The 18,363-nt window shown below is 47.4% G+C and overlaps 1 pseudogene; it reads left to right on the top strand.

Moving 5' to 3' along the window:
- LOC123157588 (uncharacterized) overlaps positions 1–14,496 on the top strand; it is a 36,338-nt pseudogene extending 21,842 nt beyond the window's left edge.
- Positions 14,497–18,363: the final 3,867 nt, after the last annotated feature.

Below are 18,363 nucleotides of genomic sequence, written 5' to 3'. Positions count from 1 at the left end.
GTAACATCCCAAAATTTCTAAATTTTGGAATGTTATAATAAACAGATAGATTGGATTGATTGTTTGACTGATTGACTGAAAGTGAGTGGAATTCGAAATCTTTTGAAAGTTAAATGAGAGGGAATAAAAGGACTTTCCCAAACTTTCATTTTGCTTTTATGGTCTCCATGAATTCAAATTCTTTTCATCACAAAACCCTGGAGAGAAGATGACATGACTTCTTCCATTTATTTAAATGAAAAGGGGTGTTGAAAATATTTGAATTTCATTTGAGAATATTTCCAATTCTAAAACTTTATGCAACTCAATGATTTTCACGAGCGAAGATAAAATGACTTCTTCAAAACATATGAAATATGAGTTGGGAGTTTCAAAGGATTTATTCAAAGTCCCATTGAAATTATTTTTCAATATTGGAGTTATTTGAGTTTTATTCAAATTATTTTTCTCCAAAAATAAAATATACAGAAAATAGGGTAACATGATTCCCTACATCAGAAAATTGGAGAAAAGTAAATTTGAAATCATTTTGGTATTTTTAAAATGAATTTTATTGGATTTTATTAAGGCAGCAGCACTGTTTGATTTATTAAAATTTGTGTGGATTTTATCTGACTCTACAAAAATGTTCACGTTGTAGGAAATCTTTTTCTGAAAATTTTGATATATTATATGCCTATATAATATTTTTATTTATTTCGTTCTATTATTTTTCTTTGTCTGAGAAATGTTCTATAAAAAAAAAACCCTCCCCTCCGACTGGGCCGGCCCAGCTCCCAGGCCAGGCGCCGGCCCAGCCCAGCTCGCCCGTCGCCCCGTCCCCCCGCGCGACCGACTCCAGGCGGACCGCCGCCGCCACGGCTCGCCGGAGCCGTCTCCCCGCCGGACTCCTCCTCTCCTGCCCCTCCTCCACGCCTCGGAGCCGCCCCTCCCCGCCTATATAAAGGCCGCAGCCCCGGGCCCCGTTCCTCCTCCTCCGCCGCAACCGCCGCCCTCGCCGGAGCTCCCGCCCCGACGAGATCTGCCGCCGCCGCCGCGCTCCGTTCCGACTCCCCGAGCGCCGCCGACCCCCACCAACCTCACCGCCGCGCCACGCCGCCCCTTCCCCGCTACTCCGTAGTCGCCGCCGACGCCCGGAGCCGTCGCCCCGTTCATCGCCGAGCCGCCGCCGTCGTCTTCTCCGGCGACGTCGACGCCCACCGCCGCGGTAAGCCACCGGCCGCCCTCGTCCGTTCGATCTAGGATGGACGGCTAGGATTGGATCTAGTCGGTTTTATTTTTTTATTGGCGAACCGGTATAAACCGTGAACCGCCCCGGTTTTTTATTCGTTTTGGTTTTATTAAGAAAACCTAGATCTGTTTTTTTTGGTTTTTCTAAACAACGAACGTCCACTGTTTAGAACTAGTTAACGCACGTTCACTATTTAGTTTTATTTCTTTTTCTGTTATTTTCGGCCAGGGACCTAGTAGCAATTTGTTTTTCTTACATAATAGCCCCTGGTTTTCAAACACTCATAACTTTTCACCCGTTTGTCCAAATCCAACGCCCACTTCTTCGTTATGATCTTCTCTATCCAGTAAAACAACTTAAACATGTTTTTGAAAGTTTTAAAATTTGGATTCAAACAGATTTGTATTCAAACTTCTTTTGTTCATAACTTAAGTTCTGTAACTCCGTTTGAGTTGATTCTTTTTGCAAATCGAAGCTCTTGACCTAAACTTTCTGATAAGGCCAAATTCACATAATTTTGGTACTGTTAGAATTGTTTATGCTGCAAGAGTTATTTGCTTTGTTTGATGTTTTCCGAAGTGTCTTCTTCGTTCTTCTCGATCTTTTAAGTGATTGCTTATGTATGGTTACCATTGCTTGCTTACGATAGATTGACCGGAGTGTGACGAGTAGATCTATCCAGAGTTATTGAGTGCGAATCATCTTCATCAACATTGCAGGCAAGTTCACACTTTGATCATATCCCTTTCATACCCAGTTTTTATGCATTAGATTCAACCCTCAAACATTGCATGGTTAGGACCTAATTAAATTGTGGGTATTGGGAAGTAGTTGAGGTAGTTCCTATTACCTGTTTTATTATCAAACCCTTGGGAGTTACTTCTACGTTGCTATTATATTGCCATGCTATGCTCGTTGACATGGACTGGGTTTGAGAGATTTCCATGACAGACGTGAGATTGTTAATTAATGGTTTACCTAAGGTGGCAACTAAAACTCACATCTGGGTGGATTGAGGTACCTGGGTATTCCAGGATTACCTGTTTTTCTTTTGGACCGCCACCCAGGTTCAAAGGGATCATAAGATTATTCATGCTAGAAACTTCCGTGTGCAGCCGCAAGCTATTATGGGCTCTAGCATAGTTGATTAAGTTGTGTGAACTCTTACAGTGGTAGACTAGCAGATGTAGGGGAAAGTAGGTGTAACTGTCTACCCATACGTAAGGTGTAAACACTTCTGAAAGACCGAGTCTCGGTCATCCGTTACTCAAACACCATGTAGTGCGAGTAAACCAACGGAGGAGATCGAGGTTTGTGGGGAAAAGTGCACAAACCTCTGCAGAGTGTACAAACTAATCATGATTAGCCGTGTCCCCGGTTATGGACATCTTGAGTATCTAGTTCTTGGATTATCCCGTTGATCTCATCATGTTACTTTAATTAATATTGTTGGCTTAATGATGATACTTAATTGGGATTGAGATGCTGTCAACCATCTCAATGTTTCACAACCACCATGATAGTTAAATAAATTTTATTCCTTTGAAGTAGGGAAAAATTGGCTTTCCGCAAAAACAGTAACCATAGAGCTTTCCACCAGCCATATATGCATGTAGTATAGCATTACTTTGTTCATTATTCACCATGTGTTACATTGCCAGCATATTCCATGTGCTGACCCATTTTCGGGTTGCAACGTTTCATGTTGCAGGATTCTTACGACGAGTAAGTGATACGTTAGGGTTACGATTTCTACACTCAACTTTGCCGTTGGTGTTGATGGGAATCCACAACCTTGTTACTTCCGCTATTTTGGATTGAGGTAATAGTATTTACGTTACTTTATGCATGTGATTTACCTCTGTTATAAATCCTCGAGTACTGTGTGTGTCAGCATACCGATCCAGGGATGACACTTAAGCACAGAGACTTGATCCATTCGGTTCGGTTCGCTACACATCCAAAGCATTCCTACGGTATCCAGGAGTTTCACAATCTCATGGTCTAAGGAAACGATACTTGACATTAGAAAAGCTCTTAGCAAACGAACTACACGATCTTGTGCTATGCTTAGGATTGGGTCTTGTCCATCACATTATTCTCCTAATGATGTGATCCCGTTATCAATGACATCCAATGTCCATTGTCAGGAAACCATAACCATCTATTGATCAACGAGCTAGTCAACTAGAGGCTTACTAGGGACATGTTGTGGTCTATGTATTCACACATGTATTATGGTTTCCAGTTAATACAATTATAGCATGAACAATAGACAATTATCATGAACAAGGAAATACAATAAATAACCATTTTATTATTGCCTCTAGGGCATATTTCCAACAGTCTCCCACTTGCACTAGAGTCAATAATCTAGTTCACATCACTATGTGATTGTAATGAATCCAACACCCATGGGGTTTGTTCATATCTCGCTTGTGAGAGAGGTTATTAGTCTACGGGTCTGAACCTTTCAAATCCGCGTGTGCTTTACAAATCTCTATGTCATCTTGTAGATGCAGCTACCACGCGCTACTTGGAGCTATTCCAAATAACTGCTCTACTATACGAATCCGGTTTACTACTCAGAGTCATCCGGATTAGTGTCAAAGTTTGCATCGATGTAACCCTTTACGACGAACTCTTTTACCACCTCCATAATCGAGAAAATTCCTTAGTCCACTAGTTACTAAGGATAACCTTGACCACTGTCCTATGATCCATTCCTGGATCACTCTTGTACCCCTTGACTAACTCATGGCAAGGCACACTTCAGGTGCGGTACATAGCATAGCATACTGTAGAGCCTACGTCTAAAGCATAGGGGACGACCTTCGTCCTTTCTCTCTCTTCTGCCGTGGTCAGGTCTTGAGTCTTACTCAATACTCACACCTTGTAACACAGCCAAGAACTCCTTCTTTGCTGATCTATTTTGAACTCCTTCAAAATCTTGTCACGGTATGTATTCATTTGAAAGTACTATTAAGCGTTTTTGATCTATCCTTATAGATCTTGATGCTCAATGTTCAAGTAGCTTAATCCAGGTTTTCCATTGAAAAACACTTTTCAAATAACCCTGTATGCTTTCCAGAAATTCTACATCATTTCTGATCAACAATATGTTAACAACATATACTCATCAAAAAATCTATAGTGCTCCCACTCACTTCTTTGGAAATACAAGTTTCTCATAAACTTTGTAAAAACCCAAAATCTTTGATCATCTCATCAAAGCATACATTCCAACTCCGAGATGCTTACTACAGTCCTTAGAAGGATTGCTGGAGCTTTGCATACTTGTTAGCATCTTTCAGGATTGACAAAACCATCTAGTTGTATCACATACAACCTTTCCTCAAGAAAATTGTCGAGGAAACAATGTTTTGACATCCTATCTGCAAGATTTCATAAATAATGCAGTAACTGCTAATATAGTTCCACAGACTCTTAGCATCGCTACGAGTGAGAAAATCTCATCGTACTCAACTCCTTGAACTTGTCGGAAAACATCTTAACGACAAGTCGAGCTTTCTTAATGGTGATACTTACCATCATTGTCTGTCTTCCCTTTTAAAATCCATCTGCACCCAACAGCCTTACGACCATCAAGTAGTTCTTCCAAAGTCTATACTTTGTTTTCATACATGGATCCTCTCGGTTTTATGGCCTCAAGCCATTCGTCGGAATCCGGGCCCACCATCGCTTCTCCATAGCTCGTAGGTTCATTGTTGTCTAGCAACATGACTTCCAAGACATGATTACGTACCACTCTGAAGTAGTACACATCCTTGTCGTCCTACAAGGTTTGGTAGTGACTTGATCCAAAGTTTCATGATCACTATCATAAGCTTCCACTTCAATTGGTGTAGGTGCCACAGGAACAACTTCTTGTGGCCTGCTACACACTAGTTGAAGTGACGGTTCAATAACCTCATCAAGTCTCCACCATCCTCCCACTCAATTATTTCGAGAGAAACTTTTCCTCGAGAAAGGACCCGTTTCTAGAAACAATCACTTTTGCTTCCAGATCTGAAATAGGAGGTATACCCAACTGTTTTGGGTATTCTATGAAGATGCATTTATCCGCTTTGGGTTCGAGCTTATCAGCCTGAAACTTTTTCACATAAGCGTCGCAGCCCCAAACTTTTAATAAACGACAGCTTAGGTTTCTTAAACCATATTTCATACGGTGTCATCTCAACGGAATTACGTGGTGCCCTATTAAAGTGAATGCGGTTGTCTCTAATGCCTAACCCATAAACGATAGTTGTAATTCGATAAGAGACATCATGGCATGCACCATATCCAATAGGGTGCAGTTATGATGTTCGGACACACCATCACACTATGGTGTTCCAGGCGGTATTAGTTGTGAAACAATTTCCACAATGTCTTAATTGTGTGCCAAACTCGTAACTCAGATATTCATCTCTATGATCATATCATAGACATTTTATCCTCTTGTCACGATGATCTTCAACTTCACTCTGAAATTACTTGAACCTTTCAATAATTCAGACTTGTGTTTTATCAAGTAAATATTCTTAGCATCTACTCAAATCATCTGTGAAGTAAGAACATAACGATATCCACTGCGTGCCTCAACACTCATTGGACTACACACATCAAAATGTATTACTTCCAACAAGTTGCTTTCTTGTTCCATCTCACTGAAAATGAGGCCTTTCAGTCATCTTGCCCATGTGGTATGATTTGCATGTCTCAAGTGATTCAAAATCAAGTGAGTCCAAACAATCCATCTGTATGGAGTTTCTTCATGCATATATACCAATAGACATGGTTCGCATGTCTCAATCTTTTCAAAAACGAGTGAGTCCAAAGATCCATCAACATGGAGCTTCTTCATGCGTTTTATACCAATATAACTCAAGTGGCAGTGCCACAAGTATGAGGTACTATCTTATATCTTTTGGCATGAACATGTGTATCACTACGATCGAGATTCAACAAACTATTCATTTTAAGTGCAAGACCATTGAAGGTATTATTCAAATAGACAGAGTAACCATTATTCTCCTTAAATGAATAACCGTATTGCGATAAACATAATCCAGTCATGTCTATGCTCAACGCAAACACCAAATAACAATTATTTAGGTTTAACACCAATCTCAATGGTAGAGGGAGCATGCGATGCTTGATCACATCAACCTTGGAAACACTTCCAACACATATCGTCATCTCACCTTTAGCTAGTCTCCGTTTATTCCGTAGCCTTTTATTTAGAGTTACCAACACTTAGCAACCGAACCGGTATCTAATACCCTGGTGCTACTAGGAGTACTAGTAAAGTACACATTAATATAATGTATATCCAATATACTTCTGTCGACCTTGCCTGCCTTCTCATCTACCAAGTATCTAGGGTAGTTCTACTTCAGTGACCGTTCCCCTCATTACAGAAGCACTTAGTCTCAGGTTTGGGTTCAACCTTGGGTTTCTTTACTAGAGCAGCAACTGATTTGCCGTTTCATGAAGTATCCCTTCTTGCCCTTGCCCTTCTTGAAACTAGTGGTTTTACTAACCATCAACAATTGATGCACCTACTTGATATCTACTTTCGCGGTGTCAAACATCGCGAATAGCTGAAGGATCATCATATCTATCCCTGATATGTTATAGTTCATCTCGAAGCTCCAGTAGCTTGGTGGCAGTGACTTTGGAGAACCATCACTATCTCATCTGGAAGACAACTCCCACTCGATTCAAGCGATTGTAGTACTCAGACAATCCGAGCACATGCTCAACGATTGAGCTTTTCTCCCTTAGTTTGCAGGCTTAAGAAACTTGTCGGAGGTCTCACACCTCTTGATGTGGGCACGAGCCTAAAATCCCAATTTCAGCTCTTGGAACATCTCATATGTTCCGCGACGTTTCAAAATGTCTTCGGTGCCTCAATTCTAAACCGTTTAACATTACGTACTGAACTATCACGTAGTCGTCAAAATGTGCATATCAGATGTTCGCAACATCCACAAACGACGCTCGAGGTTCAGCACATCGAGCGGTGCATTAAGGACATAAGCCTTCTGTGCAGCAATGAGGACAATCCTCAGTATACGGACCCAGTCCGCATAATTGCTACTGTCAACTTTCAACTAAATTTTCTCTAGGAACATATCTTAAACAGTAGAACTAAAGCGTAAGCTATGACATAATTTGCAAAGACCTTTTGACTATGTTCATGATAATTAAGTTCATCTGATTATTTAATGAACTCCCACTTAGATAGACATCCCTCTAGTCATCTAAGTGATACATTATCCGAATCGACTAGACCGTGTCCGATCATCACGTGAGACGGACTAGTCATCAACGGTGAACATCTCCATGTTGATCGTACCTACTATACGACTCATGTTCGACCTTCCAGTCTCTTGTGTTCCGAGGCCATGTCTGTACATGCTAGGCTCGTCAAGTCAACCTAAGTGTTTCGCATGTGTAAATCTGGCTTACACCCGTTGTATGCGAACGTTAGAATCTATCACACCCGATCATCACGTGGTGCTTCGAAACAACGAACCTTCGCAACGGTGCATAGTTAGGGGGAACACATCTCTTGAAATTTTAGTGAGGGATCATCTATTTATGCTACCATCGTTCTAAGCAAATAAGATGTAAACATGACAAACATCACATGCAAATCATAAAGTGACATGATATGGCCAATATCATCTTGCGCCTTTTGATCTCCATCTTTGAGGCGCGACATGATCACCTTCGTCACCGGCATGACACCATGATCTCCATCATCATGATCTCCATCATGGTGTCTTCATGAAGTTGTCTCGCCAACTATTACTTCTACTACTATGGCTAATGGTTAGCAATAAAGTAAAGTAATTACATGGCGTTTTTCATTGACACGCAGGTCATACAATAAATTAAGACAACTCCTATGGCTCCTGCCGGTTGTCATACTCATCGACATGCAAGTCGTGATTCCTATTACAAGAACATGATCAATCTCATACATCACATATATATAATTCATCACATCCTTTTGGCCATATCACATCACATAGCATACCCTGCAAAAACAAGTTAGACGTCCTCTAATTGTTGTTGCATGTTTTACGTGGCTGCTATGGGTTTCTAGCAAGAACATTTCTTACCTACGCAAAAGCCACAATGGTGATATGCCAATTGCTATTTACCCTTCATAAGGACCCTCTTCATCGAATCCGATCCGACTAAAGTGGGAGAGACAGACACCCGCTAGCCACCTTATGCATCAAGTGCACGTCAGTCGGTGGAACCTGTCTCACGTAAGAGTACGTGTAAGGTCGGTCCGGGCCGCTTCATCCCACAATGTCGCCGAATCAAGATAAGACTAGTAACGGTAAGCAAATTGAACAAATCATCGCCCACAACTACTTTGTGTTCTACTCGTGCATAGAATCTATGCATAGACCTAGCTCATGATGCCACTGTTGGGGAATGTAGCAATAATTCAAAATTTTCCTACGTGTCACCAAGACCAATCTAGGAGATGCTAGCAACGAGAGAGAGGGAGTGCATCTTCATACCCTTGAAGATCGCTAAGCGGAAGCGTTACAAGAACGCGGTTGATGGAGTCGTACTCGCGGCGATTCAAATCGCGGAAGATCCGATCTAGCGCCGAACGGACGGCGCCTCCGCGTTCAACACACGTACAGCCCGGGGACGTCTCCTCCTTCTTGATCCAACAAGGGGAGAGGAGAAGTTGAGGGAGAACTCCAGCAGCACGACGGCGTGGTGGCAATGGAGCTCGTGGTTCTCCGGCATAGCTTCGCTAAGCACTACGGAGGAGAAGGAGGAGGTGTATGAGGAGGGAGGGCTGCGCCACGGAAGAGGTGCGGCTGCCCTCCCACCCCTCCACTATATATAGGGGCAAGGGGAGAGGGGAAGGCACCCTAGGGTTTCCCCTAGGGGGCGGCGGCCAAGCAGATTGGATCTCCCTAGGGAAAATCCTAGGGAGACTTGCCCCCCAAGCCAAGCAGGTGGAGGCTTGCCTCCCAAGCCAGGTGGAGGCGCCCCACCTCCCCAAGTAACGTGGGAAAGGGTGTGGGGGGCGCACCACCCATTTTTGGGCTGGTTTCCCCTTCCCCTTTGGCCCATGAGGCCCTCCAACACTTGCCGGGGCTCCCGAAACACCTTTCGGTCATGCTGGCCATAGCCTGGTAACCCCGGAACACTTCCGGACTCCAATACCCTTCGTCCAATATATCGATCTTCACCTCCAGACCATTTCGGAGCTCCTTGTCATGTCTGGGATCTCATCCGGGACTCCGAACAACCTTCGGTAACCACATACTATTTCCCATAACAACTCTAGCGTCACTGAACCTTAAGTGTGTAGACCCTACGGGTTCGGGAACCATGCAGACATGACCGAGACACCTCTCCGGCCAATAACCAATAGCGGGATCTGGATACCCATATTGGCTCCCACATGTTCCACGATGATCTCATCGGATGAACCACGATGTCGGGGATTCAATCAATCCCGTATTCAATTCCCTTTGTCTATCGGTATGTTACTTGCCCGAGATTCGATTGTCGGTATCCCCATACCTCGTTCAATCTCGTTACCGGCAAGTCTCTTTACTCGTTCCGTAATGCATGATCCCATGGCTAACTCATTAGTCACATTGAGCTCATTATGATGATGCATTACCGAGTGGGCCCAGAGATACCTCTCCGTCATACGGAGTGACAAATCCCAGTCTCGATTCGTGCCAACCCAACAGACACTTTCGGAGATACCTATAGTGCACCTTTATAGCCACCCAGTTACGTTGTGACGTTTGGTACACCCAAAGCATTCCTACGGTATCTGGGAGTTGCACAATCTCATGGTCTAAGGAAACGATACTTGACATTAGAAAAGCTCTTAGCAAACGAACTACACGATCTTGTGCTATGCTTAGGATTGGGTCTTGTCCATCACATCATTCTCCTAATGATGTGATCCCGTTATCAATGACATCCAATGTCCATGGTTAGGAAACCATAACCATCTATTGATCAACGAGCTAGTCAACTAGAGGCTTACTAGGGACATGTTGTGGTCTATGTATTCACACATGTATTACGGTTTCCAGTTAATACAATTATAGCATGAACAATAGACAATTATCATGAACAAGGAAATACAATAATAACCATTTTATTATTGCCTCTAGGGCATATTTCCAACAAACGCCACCGCCAAGCCCAAGCGATGATGCCTCCACGACCCCTAGCACATAAGCCGTGCCGACGCCGACCAGCCCGCGCACGCCGACTCCCGCCAGTCCGACGCCGGAGGCCGACGCCGTCATTTGAGTCATTGCCTGCGCGTCCTTTCTTTTTGAACGCCGAACTTTTTATTGATCGCCAAACTGTGGCAAGGTGATCACCGATCGCCGGGACTTTGTGGCGCTGATCGCCGGACTTGTGGCGTTTTTTGGTAATGGAAATGGACAAGTTTGAATTTACGATGCCTTGGGGGCCGGCACCTGGGGGCGTGGCTGGGACCTAGATCGCCCCCAGGGCCTAAATAGCGTCGGGCGAGTGTCCGAAAAAGCGCCGGCCTATGCGCTGGTGGGCCAAATGAGTGGAGATGCTCTAAGTTGTCGATGGCACCAGCCACACCAGTGCGCCTTGGCCCCGCTCCTCCCTCCTGCTTGGTGGGACGGTCAGTGGCAAAGCCCCGCCCCGTCCCAGGGATGTGAGGAGGCTACTGGTGAGCCCAGTTTTGCATTAACTAGTCACCACGTCGAATGTAGGGTTTTTTTGCCGTGCCCCAAATGGTGCCAGTTTTGGTAATCGTACATCACTTTGTGGCAAAAACGACAAATTTGACCTATGGACAAAAAAAATTCACAACTTGAACTGTCTTTGAAATTTTTTCGCTGCGCTGATTCTTTTGTGTAGCGCCCGACACATAGGCGTCACACTACACTGTGCAACGCCTAGTTGACAGGCGCTACACGTCTGACCAGTGTCACACTCTAGACTGTCTAAAAATTGCTAAGTGTGTGTAACGCCTAAGAGCTAGGCGCTACACCATCACTACAAAAAAAAGACACATCCGTGACATTTTGGGCCGAACGAAAATCTTTTCTGTCATACTTATGACACTTCTATGACGATAATTGTGACAAAACCCGGTATCATCATAGATGTGGTGGGCTCCTACTTCTATGACAAAAAATCATGATAGAAAATGGGCTTTTCGTCCTGGGCGGGTCGGAGACGCAGCTGCATGACATTCTTTGGGCCGTCCATGACGGAAAAAACCGTGGTAGAAGCGAGGGCGAGGAAAATATCGGGGTGTTCCCGGTTACGGTGGGTGGTCGGGGCCGAGCGATGCGCGTTTCTCTCGTACACGCACGCGCGTGGGTGCGAGGCGTTAGGCTCTAACTGAACCCGAGCGAGGCGTTGGGCTCTAACTGAACCCGAGCGATTGCACTGCAGGCTACGCATTACTGAACCCGAGCGATCGATCGATGGCTGTTAACTGAACCCGATCGAGCGATTCCTTCGCTACTGCTGCTAACTGAAGCCGATTGATGCTGCCTTTGGATGAACAGTGAGCGTTGCTGGAGGGGGGGGGGTTTGGATGAACAGTTCCCGGTGGGGGTGGATGAACAGGACCCCGTGGCGTTGCCTCTAGATGAACAGTGAGCGTTGCTGGGGGGTTTGGATGAACAGTTCCCGGTGGGGGTGGATGAACAGGACCCCGATCGTTCGAGCTGGTTGGGGCTGGATGAACAGGACCCCGTGGAGGGCAGGATGAACAGGACCACCCCGTGGAGGGCAGGATGAACAGTAGACGGTGGAGGGCAGGATGAACAGTAGCCCGTGGAGGGGTGGTTGAACAGGAGCCCGTGGAGAGGGCTGGTTGAACAGTAGCCGGTGGAGTAGCGCGCGGTGGAGGCTGGATGAACAGGAGCCCGTGGATGAACAGTCGCAGGTGGAGGCTGGAGGAGGTCGACGGTGGATGAACAGTAGCCCGTGGAGGTTGGAGGGGGTCGACACTAGAGATGAACAGTATCCCGTGGAGTCCCGTTTTGCGGTACGCCACACCCCTCCCGATGAACAGGACCCCCGTTTCGACCATAGCGCTCCAACACAAGTCCGTTTCCTCCGTTTTGCGGTACGCCACACCCCTCCCGATCAACAGGACCCTGTTTCGACCGTAGGAGGTCCGTTTCCTCCGTTTTGCGGTACGCCAGACCCCTCCCGATGAACAGGATCCCGCTTCGAATGTGGTCGGTCCAACACAAGGCCGTTTCCTCCGTTCTGCGGTACGCCAGGCCTCGTTTCCATCGGCTGTTCCGTCCAAGCCGGTTGGCTCCCACGCGTTATGTTGCCTCCCGATGGACACGACGCATTCCGTTGCCTCTCCATGAACACGACGATGACGCTGTTTCTCCGTTCCAACCCAGCCCTGTACACAAGCCCTGGCCGTACGTATGCGCGAGTAGGCGTTCGAGACCCTGCCCGTATGTACGTACGTGGCCGTATTTTCTTTCTTGCACACTGGCCGCTGTACATACGTGTACATGCTACGTGCGCGCCTCTACTACGACACGTGCGCGCCTCTACATCGACCAGTATGTACGTACACGTTCGTGACCAGAATGACAATGCTACGTACACTTCGACCAGGTGGGTCCCGACTGTCAGGCACTTCCTTGCCTACGAAGATGTAGCTGATGGGTCCCAGCAGTCAGGCGGGCGAATCATTTTTTTTGCCCGGACGCACTTCCTTGCGTGCGAAGATGTAGCTGGTGGGTCCCAGCAGTCAGGGGGAAATGTTTTTTTCGTGAAATACGGTGGCCCGTCCGGTGGGTCCCCGCTGTCAGGTGGAGGAATAATTATTTTGCGCGTAATAAGGAGGCACTTCCTTGCTGCGGCCATGGACCCAGCTGTCAGCCTCTCCACGTACAGTCCACGTCCGATGGAAGCCGTTCCTTGACCACATTGACCACGCCGCGCCGAGAGCACTAGGGCGGTGGACGACGGCGAGGCCTAGGAAGGGGACGACGCGGAGTCGGGGAAGACGCGATAGTGGATGCCCACGCATAGAGGAGTACGAGGGTTCACTGGTTCGCTGCGGTGTGAGGCTGCTGTCGCCGTAGAATAACAGGGGGTGTGGGTGAGTAGAGGGATGGCCTGGCCAGCGGTGGGAATAGTAGGGGGCGGTGAGGCCTCCGCGGCAGCACAGCCGGCCATGGGAGGCAGGAGCATGCGACACGACCGGCGCTGCTTTGGGCGGCTGGAGCAACAAGACCAGAGGTTGAAGAAGCACTACGGCCATTGGATGGACATTGTACGGTCACTGGAGCTAGAATCGTTCATATTGACTAAGTTGACAAAGCACTCCGTCCCCGTCAACTTAGTAGGCCCACAAGTCAGCCTCCCACCAAGGTGGGTCCCAACCAGCAGGGGGAGTATTCATTTTTTTGTGCGTAATAAGGAGGCACTTCCGGTGGGTCCGAGCTGACAGCGGGGGGAAGGTTTTTTTCGCGCAATACGGTGGCCCGTCCGGTGGGTCCCAGCAATCAGGGGGCAAACGTTTTTTTCGTGAAATACGGTGGCCCGTCCGGTGGGTCCCTGCTGTCAGGTGGAGGAATCATTATTTTCCACTTAATAAGGAGGCACTTCCTTGCTGCCGTCGTGGACCCAGCTGTCAGCCTCTCCACGTACAGTCCACGTCCGATGGAAGCCATTCATTGACCACGTTGACCACGCCGCACCGAGAGCACCAGGGCGGTGGACGACGGCGAGGCCTAGGAAGGGGACGACGCGGAGCCGGGGAAGACGCGGCAGTGGAAGCCCGCGCGGAGAGGAGTACGAGGGTTCACTGGTTCGGCTGTGTTGTGAGGCTGCCGTCGCCGTGGAATAACAAGGGGTGTGGGTAAGTAGAGGGATGGCCTGGCCAGCGGTGGGAGTAGTAGGGGGTGGTGAGGCCTCCGCGGCATCACAGCCGGCCACGGGAGGCAGGAGCACGCGGCACGACCGGCGCTCCTCTGGGCGGCTGGAGCAACAAGACCAGAGGTTGAAGAAGCACTACGGCCGTTGGATGGACATCGTACGGTCACTGCAGCTAGAATCGTTCATATTGACTAAGTAGACAAAGCCCTTGGTACGCGTCAACTTAGTAGGCCCACAGGCCAGCTTCCTAAACGGTGCGCCCCAGATGTCAGGGGGAGGAATCATTTTTTTGGCGGGTGAAGCTAGAATATCCGAGATTGAAGAAGAAGCACGGCATCCGTTGGATGGACATCCAACGGCTACTGCTACTAGAACCGTGTGTTGACTATAATAAGTTGACAAAGCCTTGCATACGCGTCAACTTCTTTTTTTAGGGGACGCGTCAACTTAGTAGGCCCACAAGTGTGTGGGAGAGAACTTATAGCCCATTTGCGATTTGTAAGAATGTACAACCCATTTTTCAATTCTAATGGAATTTACTACAGCCCATTTACAGTTTGTTAAAAGTACAACCCATTTCAACCAACCGTTCAAAACATAATTCAATAAAATTTCCCACATTTTGATGGGATCCGAAATATTTTTATTCCAAAATTTCTAGTCAGATTAAATACACTTTCAATATAAATTTATATTACGTAAAAATCCAACGAAACATTGCGCACGCAACAATTAATGAAATTAAAATTTTCAATATCCAAAAATAATATTTTATAAAGTAATTACGTGTTTGGTGCATTTTTTATAGTTACTGCCCAGTTTTTATAATTACATCCCATTTATTATTTCTTAAAGCCCATTTTCTTGTTAAGCCTAATGCATCCCTCCTAGGAAAGATTTGCAGCCGAGCGGGGCGGAGAATACCAACTTGACCTTGCCTAGGTATTCCTAAAAAAAAGTATAGCTGGGCTAGCCATTTTCAGCTTGAAAAAAATTAATATCTGGGCTGGATATCTGGCCTGGGCTAGACGGGCCTCAGCCCGCCCAGTTAATAACTGCAGCGATGTTTTCGTTGTTGTTCAGAGGAGAAAAATTTATATCTGGGCTAAACATCGCTCAAGAAAAACTCTGCAGTGCTCACACCTCAAGAACACAAATACTGCTCGAGCTGCTTGGTCCCAGCTGTCGGCCGCTTCTTGTGCAATTCTCTCGTTTATTGACTACATAGGTTCACAATGGTGTGGGACCGTGATGTCAGGAAACTAGGAGGAAGCAAAAAAAATATAGTTTTATATACTAATAAGGAGGCACTTGTTTTCATCCTCTCCAAGTAAAGTCATCTCCTCATCCTCATGTCCGTTGACCATGTTGACAACGCGAGACGGCGGCGCCACGGCGAGCGCAACAACTCGAAGGACGATGGAGAGGGCCTCGCGGGCCGTACGGATGGTCTGATACAGCGCCCGCTGCTCATTCGGGAAGCCAGGATCATAGGGCCACATGTCCGCGACGGCATTGTCGTTTGCTTGTTCACCGGTGCTCGTTGAGGAGACGGAGGTTGCAGCACAGGTCCTCCTGCGCTGGTAGCACTTCCGCCATTAGGGCGTCGAAGTGCGGCCGCACCTCCTCTATGGTGAACACGGCATGAACCGGGTTGGACAGTGGCGCCGGCTCCTGGTTGGAAGCTACGTCCATCGTCTGATTGTCGTCGCTTAGCTCGGCGAGGTAGCTGGCGAGCCAGCATGTCCGGCTGCTGGACTGACCCGCTGCCAAGCACGAGTCTGATTGCCCTCGCCCACCTAGACCGCCTCCCTCGCCCGCGCGCGCTTTCCTCCCGAAACGGTCAGCGCCGCCCGCCCCGCTTCCTGGTGCATGCGATTGCTCCGCCTTCAAATGACACAAGTGCCGTCCGTCCGTCCTTCTGCCACCCACATTAATGATACACGGTTGCCCGAGGCGGCTACTCCGGCGCCACACGTCCGTCCCTCCATGCTATATAAACTGCTGCGCCGGCCATAGCTGCAGTCATCCTCATCCGTTCCTATTCTCCTGTCCACACCACTACTGCCCACCATGGCTTCCTCGCGCTCCAGCGCTCTTCGGGAAGGGTGGACGACGGACCATAAGGAGATGGCAGCCATTGCTGTCGACTGGCTGGCCGGCAGGCAGCCGGAGGACGACGACGTCCCAATGGAGAACATGGTAGTCGACGATCCGGCGCCAACCCCCTCCTCCGCACCATCCTCGCCGGTGCATTGCACCATGACCATCGGCGAGGCCCATGCCTAATATATGGACACGGTGAGGCAGAAGCGTGAGGAGCAGTTCCGGGAGGCGTAGGCCGACGCCGCCTACAACCACCATCTCCTCCAGGAGCACCTGCAGGCGGAGGAGCAGATCGCCGCGGAGCGGGTGGAGTAGGAGGCGCTGCTCGACTCGTACCGCTCCGCCCGCGAGGGCTGCCTTGAGCGCTGGCGGTACTGCATGTGGGTGACGGAGGCTGCGACCGCCTACAAAGAGGACGATGAAGCGGCCGAGGCGCTGTTTGGCGAGACCAAGGACAAGGCAGAGGACAATGCCGGCTCCGACGAGGCCCTACTCCGCCGAGGCCCCGCGACGCCAACAATGAGGCAGAGGACACCGCCAGCTTCGCCGAGGCCCCACCCTGCCGGCAACGAGGGGGAGGATTTTCCCCCGCTCCGCCGAGGCGCCGCTCGCCGGCAACGAAACAGAGGACATTGCCGGCTCCGCCGAGGCCCCGCCCCGCTGCCAACGAGGCCGCGCCACACAGAAAACAAGGAAGAGTAGAACACGGTAGGTCACCGCCGCTCGGGTCCAAGTAAGGCCACCGCTGCTACCCTCCGGTTGCTGGTACTGAGCTGTACATCATGGAGCAATTCTATGATTACAGGCTGATTGAAGAGCGCTTCGTGGTTGAGCAAGCTCATGAGATAGTCATTTGCTAGAGAACTTGAGCACTTCAGTTGTATGCTACCGGAAAATGTGCGAAGTAAAAAGGAACAGAAGGAGTACAAAGAGTTTGAGCAGCTTTTTATCGTTCCTGTACATTGCAATCACATCGATTCACATGTCATAGAGAACATTCAAAACAATCAATGATTATGCATCTCAGCGATTCACATGTCAGAGCCAATATTTACTTCATAACTAAAGAATAAAGAAAAAATGGATCGACGCTGCTGACAGCAAAGGGCGTCCCATTCGAAAATATCAAACGCATGTCTTCTTGCTAAAATCAATGAGCAAAATTTGACAAGGTTTTCCCATTCCAAAATATCAAATGCCTACGATTGTGGAATGGGCAAGGTTTGCCATCAGTTCGGACATTGACATGGCACCTCGTGCTAAATAAACCAGCTGTTCTTTTTTGTGCAGTTCCACCAAAATCAACCAAATTCGCGCGTAGCTTGTATGATTTCGCCCTTATATGTTGCAACGCCTTAAACTTATTGGCACCTCCTTTCTTGTGGTGGAAATGAATGATTCGATGTATTCATGAACATTTTGTGCAGTTCCCATTGAAATCAAGCTGAGCACCCCTGTTGGCACAAATACAAAAAAAGTGATTAGTATAAAGCAAACTATAATATGAATTGACAGTTTAAACAGGCACCTACATGGTCTATGTAGAGCACACTTTTACAAAAATGGAACTCACCGGAAAGAATCCTAGAACAACATTGTACTCGCGCATCACAGCAAGAAAATGGAGATTTGTCAGTCCTTCTGAGCTGAAGTTAGTTTGGTCTTGTGGGGGGTAATGTAACCATCCTTCAACTGCTCCTTCTGATGAGAAGATAGACATGGCTTCTTCATCCTGGCATAATCGGAACTAGTCACTTCACGTACTCCACATTCTTCTTCAGAGGAGGATGATCCTGTTGTGCAAAGACAAGATGATAACTAAATGCTAGCTTCCCTGTTTGCTCGAAAAAAAAGGAAAGGAAATATTTAAAACAACACAGATGAAGCACTTCTCAAGGACAATACCACTTTTTGATGACATCATCTAAACAGTAGCACAACACCAATAGAGATGACAAAGCTCAATCATATGGATGAAATCAGTGGGCGAGTACCAACCTTTGTCAGGAGGCTTATTGTGTAGAGCATACAGATGAAGCACTTCTCCGGAACCATCTGTTGCTATCTACTATGGTGGCCATGCTTACTATATACTC

The sequence above is a fragment of the Triticum aestivum genome, chromosome 1D, assembly GCF_018294505.1.
Source record: "Triticum aestivum cultivar Chinese Spring chromosome 1D, IWGSC CS RefSeq v2.1, whole genome shotgun sequence".
NCBI lineage: Eukaryota > Viridiplantae > Streptophyta > Magnoliopsida > Poales > Poaceae > Triticum > Triticum aestivum.
Note: the sequence above shows the minus strand (reverse complement) of the source record. Positions and strands in the feature narration are given on the sequence as shown.